The 13,119-nt window shown below is 48.4% G+C and overlaps 2 protein-coding genes across 4 annotated transcripts in view; one reads left to right on the top strand and one right to left on the bottom strand.

Moving 5' to 3' along the window:
- LOC131193423 (zinc finger protein 345-like) overlaps nucleotides 1-13,119 on the top strand; it is a 53,232-nt gene that overhangs the window by 13,209 nt on the left and 26,904 nt on the right. The window contains exon 1 of one of the 3 annotated variants that reach the window (XM_058173559.1): nucleotides 8,733-9,517. The exons of the other annotated variants lie outside the window; for them this stretch is intronic. The gene's annotated coding sequence lies outside the window, so the exon portion shown is untranslated. Of the gene's footprint in view, nucleotides 1-8,732; nucleotides 9,518-13,119 lie in introns of those variants that run through there. 3 annotated transcript variants of the gene reach the window in all.
- The window catches only part of LOC131193415 (zinc finger protein 665-like), an 81,281-nt gene that overhangs the window by 1,338 nt on the left and 66,824 nt on the right, over nucleotides 1-13,119 (bottom strand). Inside the window, exons 2-4 of the transcript XR_009153915.1 lie at nucleotides 7,447-7,529; nucleotides 2,964-3,090; nucleotides 158-2,765 (exon numbers count right to left, since the gene is read on the bottom strand). The gene's annotated coding sequence lies outside the window, so the exon portion shown is untranslated. The remainder of the gene's footprint in view (nucleotides 1-157; nucleotides 2,766-2,963; nucleotides 3,091-7,446; nucleotides 7,530-13,119) is intronic.

Consider the following 13,119-nt stretch of genomic DNA (forward strand, 5'->3'; position numbering starts at 1 on the left):
GATTAGTTTCCACCCATTGCTTCTTGTTCTACCCTCAGGTGCTTTGGAGAATAGTTTGACTCCCTCTTCTTTGTGGCAACCCCTGAGATATCGGAACACTGGTATGTCTCCCCTAGTCCTTCTTTTCATTAAACTAGACATACCCAGTTCCTGCAACCGTTCTTCATACGTTTTCGTCTCCAGTCCCCTAATCATCTTTGTTGCTCTTCTCTGCACTCTTTCTAGAGTCTCAACATCTTTTTTACATCGTGGCGACCAAAACTGGATGCAATATTCATATTTTGAGCTCAGAAAACTCAAACCTAAGATTTTGTGTGTCTGATTGTATGAGAGAGGAGGACTGAAGGAGTTATGAGTGCATGTTTGTGCTTGCCTGTATAAGTAAGTCACCAAAGCTGATCAAGAGAGAAAGGGTAGCTGGGAGAAGAAATTCTATTCAATTTCTATTCTATTTGACTCTAGCACAAAGATCTAATGTCCAAAAGTTAGTTCCTAGTTATACAAGCCAACTCTTATTTTTAATGGATCAAAAAGCTTCTGCTGCTTTGGAAGCCCTTCCAATACTCCAAGGGTTTCTACAGATTCTCCTGGAACACTTCTAGGGGCGTTAAGCAAATGTTGAGAGTCAACACAAACCAATTCAGGTCATCTTTTCCTGCTGTGCGTTTTCTTATGTTGAGTAAGGTTACTACCGGTTCTGAATTTCTTTCCACACTCCACACACTGATACGGCTTCTCCCCTGTGTGGATCCTCATGTGGGAGGAAAGATTGCCACTCTGATTATAGCATTTTCCACACTCCAGGCATTTATAGGGTTTCTCCCCTGTGTGGATTCTTTTATGGAGTGTAAGCTTCTTCCCTTCTCGAAAACTCTTTCCACACACGATGCATTTAAATGGCTTCTCTCCTGTGTGGAGCCTATGGTGGGAGGTAAGGTGGCCACTCATACTAAAACATTTTCCACACTCTAGGCATTTATAGGGTTTCTTCCCTGAGTGAAGCGTTCTATGGCTTCTGAGTGTATCATTATGTCTAAAGCTTTTTCCACACTCATGACATGTATACGGCTTCTCCCCAGTGTGGATCCTCTTGTGGGTACCAAGGTTACTAGAAAAACGGAAACTCATGTCACACTCTGTGCACTTATAGGGTTTCTCGCCTGTGTGAATCCTTTTATGGATTGTCAGTGCTCCAGAATCCCTGAAGCATTTTCCACACTCCTGGCACTGATATGGTTTCTCCCCAGTGTGGGTTCTGCTATGTACGATATAGCTTTTTTTTTCATTGAAGCTCTTTCCACAAATGTGGCATTCATATGGTTTCTCCCCAGTGTGGAGCCTTTTGTGGCAAGAGAGATGCCCCAATTGAGCGAAGCATTTGCCACATTCGATGCACTTGTAAGGCTTTTCACCCGTGTGGCTCCTTTTATGGAGAGTAAAACTACTTGGGTGACTGAAGCACTTTCCACACTGCAGGCATTGAAAGGGCTTCTCCCCCGTGTGGATTCTGTGATGGGAAGTAAGGCTTGTTGAAGTACGGAAGCTCTTTCCACACTCCATGCATTGAAATGGTTTTTCCCCTGTGTGGATCCTCTCGTGTGACTTTAGACTACCTTTTTGACTGAAGCTCTTTCCACAGTGCAGGCATTTATAAGGTTTCTCCCCTTTATGCCTCCGATTATGTAAGGTTAGAGCACTACTTCTGGCGAAGCTTTTTCCACACTCCAAGCATTCATAGGGTTTCTCCCCTGTGTGAATCTTCTTATGGCAAGTAAGTTCACTGGAGGTCCTGAAGCATTTTCCACACTCTGTGCATTTACACGGCTTCTCTCCAGTGTGGATCCTATTATGTAAATTGAAATGGCCTTTTAGGGTGAAGCTCTTTCCACACAAAATGCAATGATATGGCTTCTCTCCAGTATGGATCCTATTATGTAAATTGAAATAGCCTTTTTGGGTGAAGCTCTTTCCACACACTGTGCAATGATACGGCTTTTCCCCTGTATGGATCCTATTATGGTAAATGAGCTTACTTGGAGAGCAGAAGCTCTTCCCACATTCCAGGCATTTACATGATTTCTTCTCAGTGGGGCTTTTTTTCCGGGAATTTGGTTCCTTGCTCTGAGGAAACCTCATTCTACCCTCCCTGTGTTGATGCAAACTCTCCTCTCTGTGGAGGCTTTGATGGGAAGTAAGGGAGGCACTGCTTCCGAAGCTGTTTCCCCAATTAATGCATTGATGCTGCTTCTTCTCTTCGTGGACCGTCTTATATGAACTAACATGATTTTTCTGCCTGAAGGTCCTTCCACAATCCAGACATTTGTGTGGATTCTCTGCTTTGTGAATATTTTTATGCAATGCAAGGGAGCGGCTTGTACTGAAGCTTTCTGCACAATCCGTACATTTGTATATTTCCCCTCCTTCTTGTGTTCTTTCATGTAAAGGAGGAGGAAGGGTCCTTCTGAAGTGTTGCCTGCTTTCATCTTGTTTCTCTCCAGTAGGACTTTGGCAACAGTCACATAATCCCAATCCATCTCGGAGTGTTTTCCCACACCTTGAACACACTTCTTTTTCTTGGAAATCATCTGTGTCCAATAAGACATTGGTATCTGCAGAAGGTAAACTAGTGCAGTTCTCCAGCTCAACCTTTAATTGGTTTTCCTCCAAACTTTGCTTTCCATAAATTTTTTCTGCAACTTCCTTTTTCTCTTTTGGGAAATGTGCTGCTGCCTCTTGGCCAGAATCCTCCATCTCCCATCCATCGCCTGCTTGGAACAGAAAGAATAGAAAAGTTAACACAAACTTAGGTGCAAAAGGGATGAAGCACCATTGCTGTATTTGAACAGTATCAAGATTCTTCCCAACTCCCCTTGGTTCAAAAGATGATGCTATCCTTGTTATTAAATTGATATAAGATTTGACCTTTGGCTACTAAATTTCAAGATCTTAACAGAATCCCTCACCTAAGGAGGCCAAGTTCCTCTTGGTTTCCTGCATGACCTCTTGGTACAGGGCTTTTTGCTCAGAATCCAGCAGGGCCCACTCCTCCACGGAGAAAAACACAGCTACATCCTCAAGCGATATCAATTCCTGACACAGGGAGAAGAAAAAAACACAACATATCCCATGAATATTCCTAACAATGAACACTTCAATGAACTACATGCGAGTCATTTTCTTAATGAACAAACTGTAGAATTTCCAAGTAGGGCAAACAAGCATGTAGGATATTGAATTTAGTAGCTGGAACAGTAAAGTGTACAATAGGGCGCAACACAATTGTAATTGAGTAGTCAGAGTGTGCTGACTCATGCATGATGCAATCTACGCTCTGATTGGTTGCGGTAAGTATAAAGGGGGAGTTTCCCTTCTTTCCCTCCTTTTATCCTTTTGTGTCTTCTGCATGATGTTTTAGATTTACCTCATGATGTTCCTGACCATCTTATGTTCTTCCTTTTGTGGATGATGACAAAGACTGCTGTAAATTTCTAGGTTAAATATATTTATATTTATATAAAATCTACAAGTCTGTGTCAGTGTCTCCGACTTCATCTTGACAGCTGCTGTGCAATTTCATGACCGAACATCTTCTCTGGAGAACCTTTCCAAAAACATAAAGTGCCTCTGGCTAGAGATACATCTAGTTAATGTTTCATTGGTTTGGCCGATTCCACAGGAGCAGCAACCCCATATTCCTTTGTTGTCCATTGATGGACTAGACCGGGTGTCAGCAACCTGCGGCTCCAGAGTCGCATGTGGCTCTTTAGTCCCTCTGCTGTGGCTCCCTGTTGGCTGAACCCACCACTGGCTAGCCCCACCCCTCGGACTCCCCTTCCAGTCACTCCTCGCCTTAGAAGGTAATAGTAACACCATTACTAAATTTGTAGATGATACAACAGTGGTGGGACTCATCTCCATGGGGGATGAGTCTGCCTATCGACATGAGATGGACGGGTTGCTTTCATGGTGTGGAGACAATAACTTGGTCCTCAACACCAATAAGATCAAACAGCTTATAGTGGACTACAGAAGGAGTAGATCAGACATCCAGCCCTTGCTTATGAATGGAGGCAGAGTGGAGCAAGTAACCATTTTTAAGTTCTGGATGTTATCATAAAAGAGGACCTGACCTGGGTACTCACATCGTACCCCTGGTCAAAAGCGCCCAGCAGAGATTATGCTACTTGAGACTTCTCAGGAAACAACAACTGAATGAGAAACTGGTGGTGACCATCTACTGCTGCACCATAGAGAGTATTTTAACTTACTGCACCTGTGTATGGTTTGCCAATTGCACAACGGCAGATAGGACAGCACTCCAGTGGGTCAACATCATTGCCCTGAGGATCATTGGTTGCCCTCTCCCCTCTTTGGAAGAGCTTTATAGCTTCCGCCGCCTTATGGAAGTTCAAAACATTCATAAAGATCCATCTTATTGTGGGGACCCTTTTTTTGAACTATTACCATCTGGAAGACGGTACAGGATAATAAAAACAAGGACAAGTAGGCTGAAAAACAGCTTCTATCCCAGAGCAGTAACTATATATGAATTCCATTGTATAGTGCAATAGTAATGCAATATCAGGGGTTTTCAATTCAATTGTATGGAATGTGAAGGATGTGTGTTTGTGTTTTATTTTTATAGTTCTAATGTACACCGAAGATGGCATTTAAGTTCGTTGTATGAGGTGCAATGACAATAAAGTAAACTAAATTCTTTTAGTTTCACCCCGATTCAGTCAGCTGCAGCTGCGGCTGGCTGTTGGAGGCGAGTTACTGGCCCCAAAGGATAGGGTGCGCAACTTGGGTGTCCTCCTGGATGACCGGCTGTCGTTTGAAGACCATTTGACGGCCGTCTCCAGGAGGGCCTTCCACCAGGTTCGCCTGGTTCGGCAGTTGCGCCCCTTCCTTGATCGGGATGCCTTATGCACAGTCACTCATGCGCTCGTTACCTCTCGCTTGGATTACTGTAATGCTCTCTACATGGGGCTCCCCTTGAAGTGCGCTCGGAGGCTTCAGTTAGTCCAGAATGCAGCTGCGGGTTATAGAGGGAGCTCTGGCGCCAGCTCCCATGTAACACCGCCTCCTGCGCAGACTGCACTGGCTGCCTGTGGCCTTCGGGTGCACTTTAAGGTGTTGGTTATGACCTTTAAAGCGCTCCATGGCTTAGGACCTGGGTACTTACGGGACCGCCTGCTGTTACCACACGCCTCCCACCGACCAGACGCTCCCATAGAGGGACTTCTCAGGGTGCCGTCCGCCAAACAATGTCGGCTGGCGGCCCCCAGGGGAAGGGCCTTCTCTGTGGGGGCCCCACACTCTGGAACGAGCTTCCCCCCGGCCTACGCCAAATACCTGACCCGGACATTTCGTCAACTCAAGACTCATCTTTTTATTCGCGCGGGGCTGGCTTAAATTGGGTTTTTAAATGTTGAATTTATTAATTTTAAACGGGGTTTTTTAGTATGGTAAATTTTAATTGCTGGGCTAATTTAATAAGTTTTTTAAATCGTATTTTAAACCTGTATATTGTATTGTCGGTTTTTATTATGCCTGTACACCGCCCTGAGTCCTTCGGGAGAAGGGCGGTATAAAAATCAAATCAAATAAATAAATAAATAATAAATAAATTAAAGTTAGGGTGACGGCGGCGGATAGAGACTCACTCCATATTCCAGAGTGGGAGCAAAATTCCCCTGTATTTGCCTCTTCTTCCGGCCCTTGTTGGTGCTGTGCGCACCTCGATCCCTCAGGAAGACATGAGACTTGCTCTCTGCCCTGAGACACTGGCCCGGCTGCGGCTGATGCCACTTCTCTTGCCGCTTCCATGGCCTTCTCACTGCTCTTGCAGCACCTTGCGCAACACACTTAAATTTAGTGCCCTTCACAATCGACGTCCCCTCCTCCTCCTGGAGCCCATTACGATACAAAGCATTGGTGCAGCTAGGCCCGGCCAGTGTCTCGGGGCACTGAGTCACATGTGCGACTCTCAAAAATGCAATGAATGCATGTCTCGTGCTCATGCATCCCTGCACATGTGCCTAACCCCCCGCAGATATGCTCATGTCCCCATGCATGCCCCCTGCCCCCGTGCATGTGTGGCAGAGACCCAAAGATAGCTGGACAGTAGGAGGCATGTGCCCATATATAATAATAATAATAATAATAATAATAATAATAATAATAATAATAATAATAATAATAATAATAATAATATCAGAGTTGGAAGGGACCTTGGAGGTCTTCTAGTCCAACCCCCTGCCCAGGCAGGAAATCCTACACCATTTCAGACAAATGGCTATCCAACATTTTCTTAAAAATTTCCAGTGTTGGAGCATTGACAACTTCTGCAGGCAAGTTGTTCCACTGATTAATTGTTCTAACCGTCAGGAAATTTCTCCTTAGTTTTAAGTTGCATCTCTCCTTGATTAGTTTCCACCCATTGCTTCTTGTTCTACCCTCAGGTGCTTTGGAGAATAGCTTGACTCCCTCTTCTTTGTGGCAACCCCTGAGATATTGGAACACTGCTATCATGTCTCCCCTAGTCCTTTTTTTCATTAAACTAGGCATACCCAGTTCTTGCAACCGTTCTTCATGTTTTAGCCTCCAATCCCCTAATCATCTTTGTTGCTCTTCTCTGCACTCTTTCTAGAGTCTCAGCATCTTTTTTACATCGTTGCAACCAAAACTGAATGCAGTATTCCAAGTGCGGCCTTACCAAGGCATTATAAAGTGGTATTAACACTTCACGTGATCTTGATTCTATCCCTCTGTTTATGCAGCCCAGAACTGTGTTGGCATTTTTGGCAGCTGCTGCACACTGCTGGCTCATATCTAAATGGTTGTCCACTAGGACTCCAAGATCCCTCTCACAGTTACTGCTATTGAGCAAGGTACCACATATCCGGTACTTGTGCATTTTCTTTTTTTGGCCTAAATGTAGAACCTTACTTTTTTCACTGTTGAATTTCATTTTGTTAGATAGCACCCAATGTTCTAGTCTGTCAAAATCCTTCTGTATCTTGAGCCTATCTTCTGGAGTGTTGGCTATTCCTGCCAGCTTGGTGTCATCTGCAAATTTGATGAGTTCCCCATCTATCCCCTCGTCCAAGTCATTGATGAAGATGTTGAAGAGTACTGGGCCTAAAACAGAGCCTTGGGGTACTCCACTGCATACTTCCCTCCATGTGGGTGTAGTTCCGTTGAGGACTACACGTTGAGTGCGGTTGGTCAGCCAGTTGCGAATCCATCTGGTGGTGGTGCTGTCTAACCTACATTTTTCTACTTTATCTAGTAGTAGGTTATGGTCTACTTTATTAAATGCTTTACTGAAGTCCAAGTAAAGTTCAAGGTTGGACTAGAAGATCTCCAAGATTCCTTCCAATGGTGTTATTCTGTTATTGGGAGATTGGCACATCTGGGGAGGGGAGGGGAGAATCTTTCTACCTGCATTGGAAGCTCAACCGCCGTTAATCCTCCTTTACAAAGAACTGAAGTTCCAGGAGATGAAGACGAGGCCATGAGAGTGTCTAGGAGTGGAGAAAAAAACAGCATTTGCTATCAAACATCCTAACGATATTCTTGAGCATACAATGAAAAGGCTGATTTTAGCTTATTTCTAGGACTCAGATTTGGATGAAAGCTTGGAAAGACCTAGAAGGATTTCTTTAATGCTTTTATATTTAAGTGACATCAACAGGAAATACAGCTGTTTGATTGACAGTAGATACAGTAAGGAAGGTACCAAAGTATTTATGGAGAATTCCTGTCGCAATAAGGATTTTTAGCAAGCCTGTTGTGGTTTCTCTCTCACCCTTTCCCAGATATGAGACATAGGTCTTTATTTCAGTCCTTTCAAGGTAAGAATATTGATCATCGGAATCCTGAACTAAGTTGCTCCCTCACTGGAGGCTTCTAAGAAGAGACTGGACAGCTGCCTCTCTCAAATAGTATATAGACTCCTCCTCCTCAAGCAGGGGGAAGGACTAGAAGACCTCCAAGGTCCCTTCCAACTCTATGTATGTTCTTCTATCTTTCTATAATGTTCACCTTCCCTTATCAGATAGAAATTCTTTTCACAGCTGGGACTTGCCTGCTGGAAAAGCCTACAGCAGAAGTGGGGGACTAGGGGCCCTTTTAGGAATGGTGGACTTCAAATCCCAGAATTCCTGAGCCAGCTGATTCAGGAATTCTGGGAGTTGAAGTCCACCAGTCCTTAAAGCCCCCTAGTTCCCCACCCCGGTTTACAGCAACGTTTCTCAATCTGGGAAGCTGTAAGATATGTGGACTTCAACATGCCTGGGAAATTCTGGGAGCTGAAATCCACATATCACAAAGTTGCCAAGGTTGAGAACAAGTGGCCCATAGGAAAAGAGCGATACCTTTTTAAATGCACCCATGACTTTAAAAACGCAGTTAAATTGAAGAATGAAAAGGAATTGAGGGATGAAAGCAACGAGGGCAAAGAGATTCAAGGGCTTCAGAAGGAGCCTTTACCCGATGCTCTCTCCGGAGGATCTGAAACAGCCGCAGAGAAAAGAAAGTGACGGGAAACGATCAGGAAGGGCCAGCAAAGAATAATACTAATAATCTCCCCAAGGAGAAAGTGGGGACTGCAGGAGGGATTTTAGCAGCCCCCAAAGAAGTTGCATTGAAGGGTCTCCTCTCCGAGCATTTCCCCAGGTGGGAAAAAGGAAGGAAGGAAGGGAGGAAGGAGGGAGGGAGCTTCTTACGTGGCGTCCGCAGTTACCCGGTTCTGTTCCTCGGTCCAAGAGATGCGCGCAGCCCCGCCGGCTAAGCTTCCTTCCTTCCAGGCCTCGCATGTGGATCCCCCTCCCCGGAACGACCCCAGCCAGGAAGTGCTTGTAGCTCCTCCCCTCTCCGTCCAGCTCCTCCCATTCTCTAAAGTGGGAGAGGGAAGGGAAGCGGAGCAGCAAAGGTAGGAAGGAATCGCCCTTGAGCAGAATAAGGGTTGGGGGGACCTTATTGTCTCCAAGGGTCCTGCAAACTCTGTTATTCTGTTCAAGGGCGATTCCCTTCTAACTTTGCTGCTCCGCATCCCCTTCCCTCCCCTCCTCCCGTCCCCGGGCTTCGTCCCCTCCCTCTCTCCCCTCTTTCCCTGACTGCCTCGGCAGAAGCAGCCCTGAACTCGCTGCCCAGCTGCCCATCCCACCCGGGACCGCTTCCCCCGTTGCCGAAGGGGGGGCGCAGGCAGGGGGACCCCCGAGGGGGCGGCGCCCTCCCCCCTTTGGAGAATGGGAGGAGCTGGACGGGGAGGGGAGGAGCTAGAAGAGCTTCCTGCTTGGGCTCTGCAAAGTCTTGGCTGGGGCAGTTCTGAAAAGGGCGATCCACGTGCGTGGCTGGGAAGGAAGGAAGGAAGGAAGGGAGGGAGGGAGGGAGGGAGCGTGCCCGGCGGGGCTGCGAGGAGAACGGATAGCGGAACTGTTCCTGCGCCCATCTTTTTGGGAAGCGGAGTCCGGGCGAGGAAGAGAGCCGCCTCTTTCCTATCGAGCGCCAGGTAAGAAGCTCCTTCCTTCCTTCCTTTTTCCCACCTGGGGAAATGCTCGGACAGGAGACCCTTCAAGGCAGCTTCTTGGGGCGCCGCTAAGATCGCCCCTGCAGCCCTCAACTTCTCCTCAGGGAGATTGTTCTGCCGGTCCTTCCTGATCGTTTCCCGTCACTTTCTTTTCTCTGCTGCTGTTTCAGAGCCAGAAGGTTTGGGGTTCAATGGATGCTCAGGCGGCCGGAGGGAAAGGGGGCGATTCCCCCCAGGAGCCATTGTTTCGAGGCGTTGCTCAGGACGAGCCACCTCAGGAGGCGTGACGGGACGGTTGCCATTGCAGATGGGCGTCGAGGCGGAGACAAAGGGGCACCAAGTTGTCGAGGGTCCGCGGCGCCTCCACCTGGGCCAGCTCATTTTGCAGTTCCTCTGAGAGTCCCTCCTGGAACGTGTCCACCAGCGCTGCATCATTCCAGTCAAAGTCCTGGAACAAAAGACGAAATTCGGCAATGTACTCCTGCAGGGGGCGTTTCCCTTGACAGAGTTCCTTAAGGTGCCTGGTTGCCGTCAGCGTCCGAACGGGGTCCTCGTACATGATGCGCAGGTGCTGCCAAAAACGCTGTTGGTCCGCCAGCAGGGGGCTGTCCTGGAGCAAGAGGGGTGTGGCCTATCGGGCAGCCGAGCCGGAAAGAAGGTTAATCACGAAGGCCACCTTAGCCCGGTCGCCTGGGAAATCCTCTGGCCGCATAGCCATGTAGAGCTGGCACTGTCCCAAGAAGGTCGGGAACATCTCAGGCTGCCCAGAAAACTTATCTGGCACGGTTATCGGGCACTTGCGACGAGGAGGAGGAGTGGGAGGATGAGGGGGGGGGCTGCAGGCACATTCCCGGCAGCAAGTTGGCCTGCCAAGTGAGCCACTTGCTGCTGGAGCTGTTGATTAGCCGCTTGTAGCTGCTGTAACTGCTGCTGTACCTGCTGCTGGTCCATCTATTTATAGTCTCTGCAGATGTCACTGCATGACCATCATTCCTTGGCTTTGTCCCAACGCTTCCTCTGCGGCGCACGCCGGTCACATCTGCGCAGTCTTGCATCACTCCAAAACTGTTCTTGGGGCATTGCCAAATCAGAAGAAGGCTCAGGAGAATCAAGCCTTGCCGGCCCCTCCTCCTCCCTTTGAGTGGGTGCCAGGGAGGAAGAGGGCCCAAGAGAAGCATGCCTTGCCAGGTCTTCTCCCTCCCTTTCTGAATCATCCGAGTCCAGGAGTCCGGGTCCAGGAACCTGGGTCACAACACATACACCCCTACCGCCTCCCTTGCTCTTTCTCTGCCTCACTCGCTTGCTGCTCAGCCGGAGGTCGCTTGCTACGCCGGAGCCGACGTGAAGGGCAAGCGCGCCGTCATGAGGTGACGCTCGAGCGGGGGCTGCCCTTCCAAAGGGTTAGGGGGTTTCCAAGGAGGGGGGCCCGTGGGGGCTGCGCTGCTCCAGGAGGCGCACACAGCGCTGCTCCCCTTCGCTCAAACAGCTGGCCGGGGCGGGCGTTGGGCTGCGGGGAGCGGCTGGCTCCGGAGGGCGTCTCTGCCTCTTGCCCTGCCCGGGGGGGGGGGCAAGCGCCGAGCGAGAGGTTCCGGGAGCTCCTGGAGGCCGGGCAGAGCAGAGCCAAGCCGGCGGCCTGTTGGGATGTGGCAGACTCTGGCCCTGGGCTTGGTCTTCCCGGCTCTCTTCGCCACTTCTATCCGCAGCCTGTGGTGGCTGGTGCTGGAATGGAGCCTCAAAGACCAGATCCTTCTCAGCGGCAGGTACCGGCTGGCACCGGCCCCCGAGGGGAGGAAGGCGGGCAGCATCTTGGAGGAAGGCGGCAGGAGCTCCCCCCAGCCCACCTCTCCCTCCCCCGACATGAATCTGCTCAGGAAACTGGGGAAGGGAGCCATGCAAAAGGAGCCAGCGGGTGTGGCGGGTGCAGCCGAGAGAAGCGCCAACTCCGAGAATGTTTTCGCAGGGGTAGAACCTCTTGCTTGCACAAGAAAAGCTGAGTTGCGGAAGGGTTGGGGGGGTAAGGGGCAGGGGGCTGGGGAATAGCAGAGCCCCCCTTCTGCTCCTTCCTGAGGGGTGGGATCTTGAGGGTGGGGTGGGCTCTCTCCCCCGCCCTGCACATTGGGGGCGTCAGGTTGGGGAAGCCTCTGCTCACCCGAAGTCCCGATGTGCCAAAGGACTGCAGGCTTTTGGCTTGGTGTGGCCAAGGTTCGGTCCTTCTGCATGGAGAGAGGGAGGGAGAAAGAGAGAGAGAGAAAAAGAAAGAGAGAAAGGGAGAGAAAGAAAGAAAAAAGGGAGGGAGAGAAAAGAGGGAAAGAAAGAAAGAAAGAAAGGGAGGGAGAGAGAGAGAAAGAAAGAGAGACAGAGAGAGAATGGGAATGAAGGAGGGAGGGAGAGAGAAAGAAAGAAGGGAGAGAGAGAAAGAGAGAGAGAAAGTGGGAGGGAGGAAGAGAGAAAGAAAGGGGGAGAGAGAGAGGGAAGGAAGGAGAGAGAGAGAGTGGAAGAGAAAGAAAGAGAAAAAGGGAGGGAGGAAGAGAGAGAAATATAGAAGGGAGGGAGGATGAGAAAGAAAGAAAGGGAGGGAGAGAGAAAGAAAGAGGGAAGGAGGGAGAGAGAGAGAGAAAGAGAAAGAAAGGGAGGGAGGAAGAAAGAAAGAAAGAGGGAAAGAAAAAGGGAAAGGAAGAAAGAAAGAAAGAAAGAGGAAGGGAGAGAGAGAAAAGAGAGAGAGGGAAGAGGAAGGAAGGACCACAAACCCTGGCAATAGACTTGGCTTCAAAGACGCTTTGAAACAGGACAGCAATCTGGGGCTGGAAGGGACCTTAGAGGCCATCTAGTCCAACCCGCTGCTCCAGCAGGAAACCTTCTATTGTCTGGATTATTTTGGTGCCTCTAACAGAGAGAAAAATTGCCAGAAAGGAGAAGGAGTTTACTAGGACAAGGCTGCCATGCAGAGGAAGGCAGAGATAGTCCATGTCTTATGACCAGAATTGAGCCCAAAATTTTGGTTGCTAAGCAAGAGCGTTGCTAAGTGAGTTTCACCACATTTTACTCAATCCATGATCTCTCCTGGCTCTAACAGTCATGTGCAAGTTAGGGAAGAACATCTGAAGTGTGTGTAATATTCTAAATGTACAGAAGTTATAGTTAAATGTGTGGCAGAAAGTGGACTCTAGGTGTGTTTTTCCAAATGTAGTAAGTGAGGTTGAATGTGTATAGTTTTAGAAGAGGTGTGTGTGTGTGTGTGTGTGTATGTACATACAGTATATATATATAGTAGATAATGTATCTTTGTGTGTGCCTATACATGCTATACTATGTAATATGTATGTACACATATGGCATATATACATCCTATAACATCTTGAGTCTCCAAAGACCTATGCAAGGGTCCTTTTTGTAGACTTTAGTTCAGCATTCAATACCATCATTCCAGACATTCTTCTAACTAAGCTAAACCAGCTACAGGTACCGGAACAGACTTGTAAATGGATCACAAGCTTCCTAACAAACAGGAAGCAGCAGGTGAAGCTAAGCAAGATCACATCAAATACCTGTACAATGAGCACAGGGGCCCCCCAAGGCTGTGTACT

This window comes from Ahaetulla prasina, chromosome 2 (assembly GCF_028640845.1).
Source record: "Ahaetulla prasina isolate Xishuangbanna chromosome 2, ASM2864084v1, whole genome shotgun sequence".
Classification (NCBI taxonomy): Eukaryota; Metazoa; Chordata; class Lepidosauria; order Squamata; family Colubridae; genus Ahaetulla; species Ahaetulla prasina.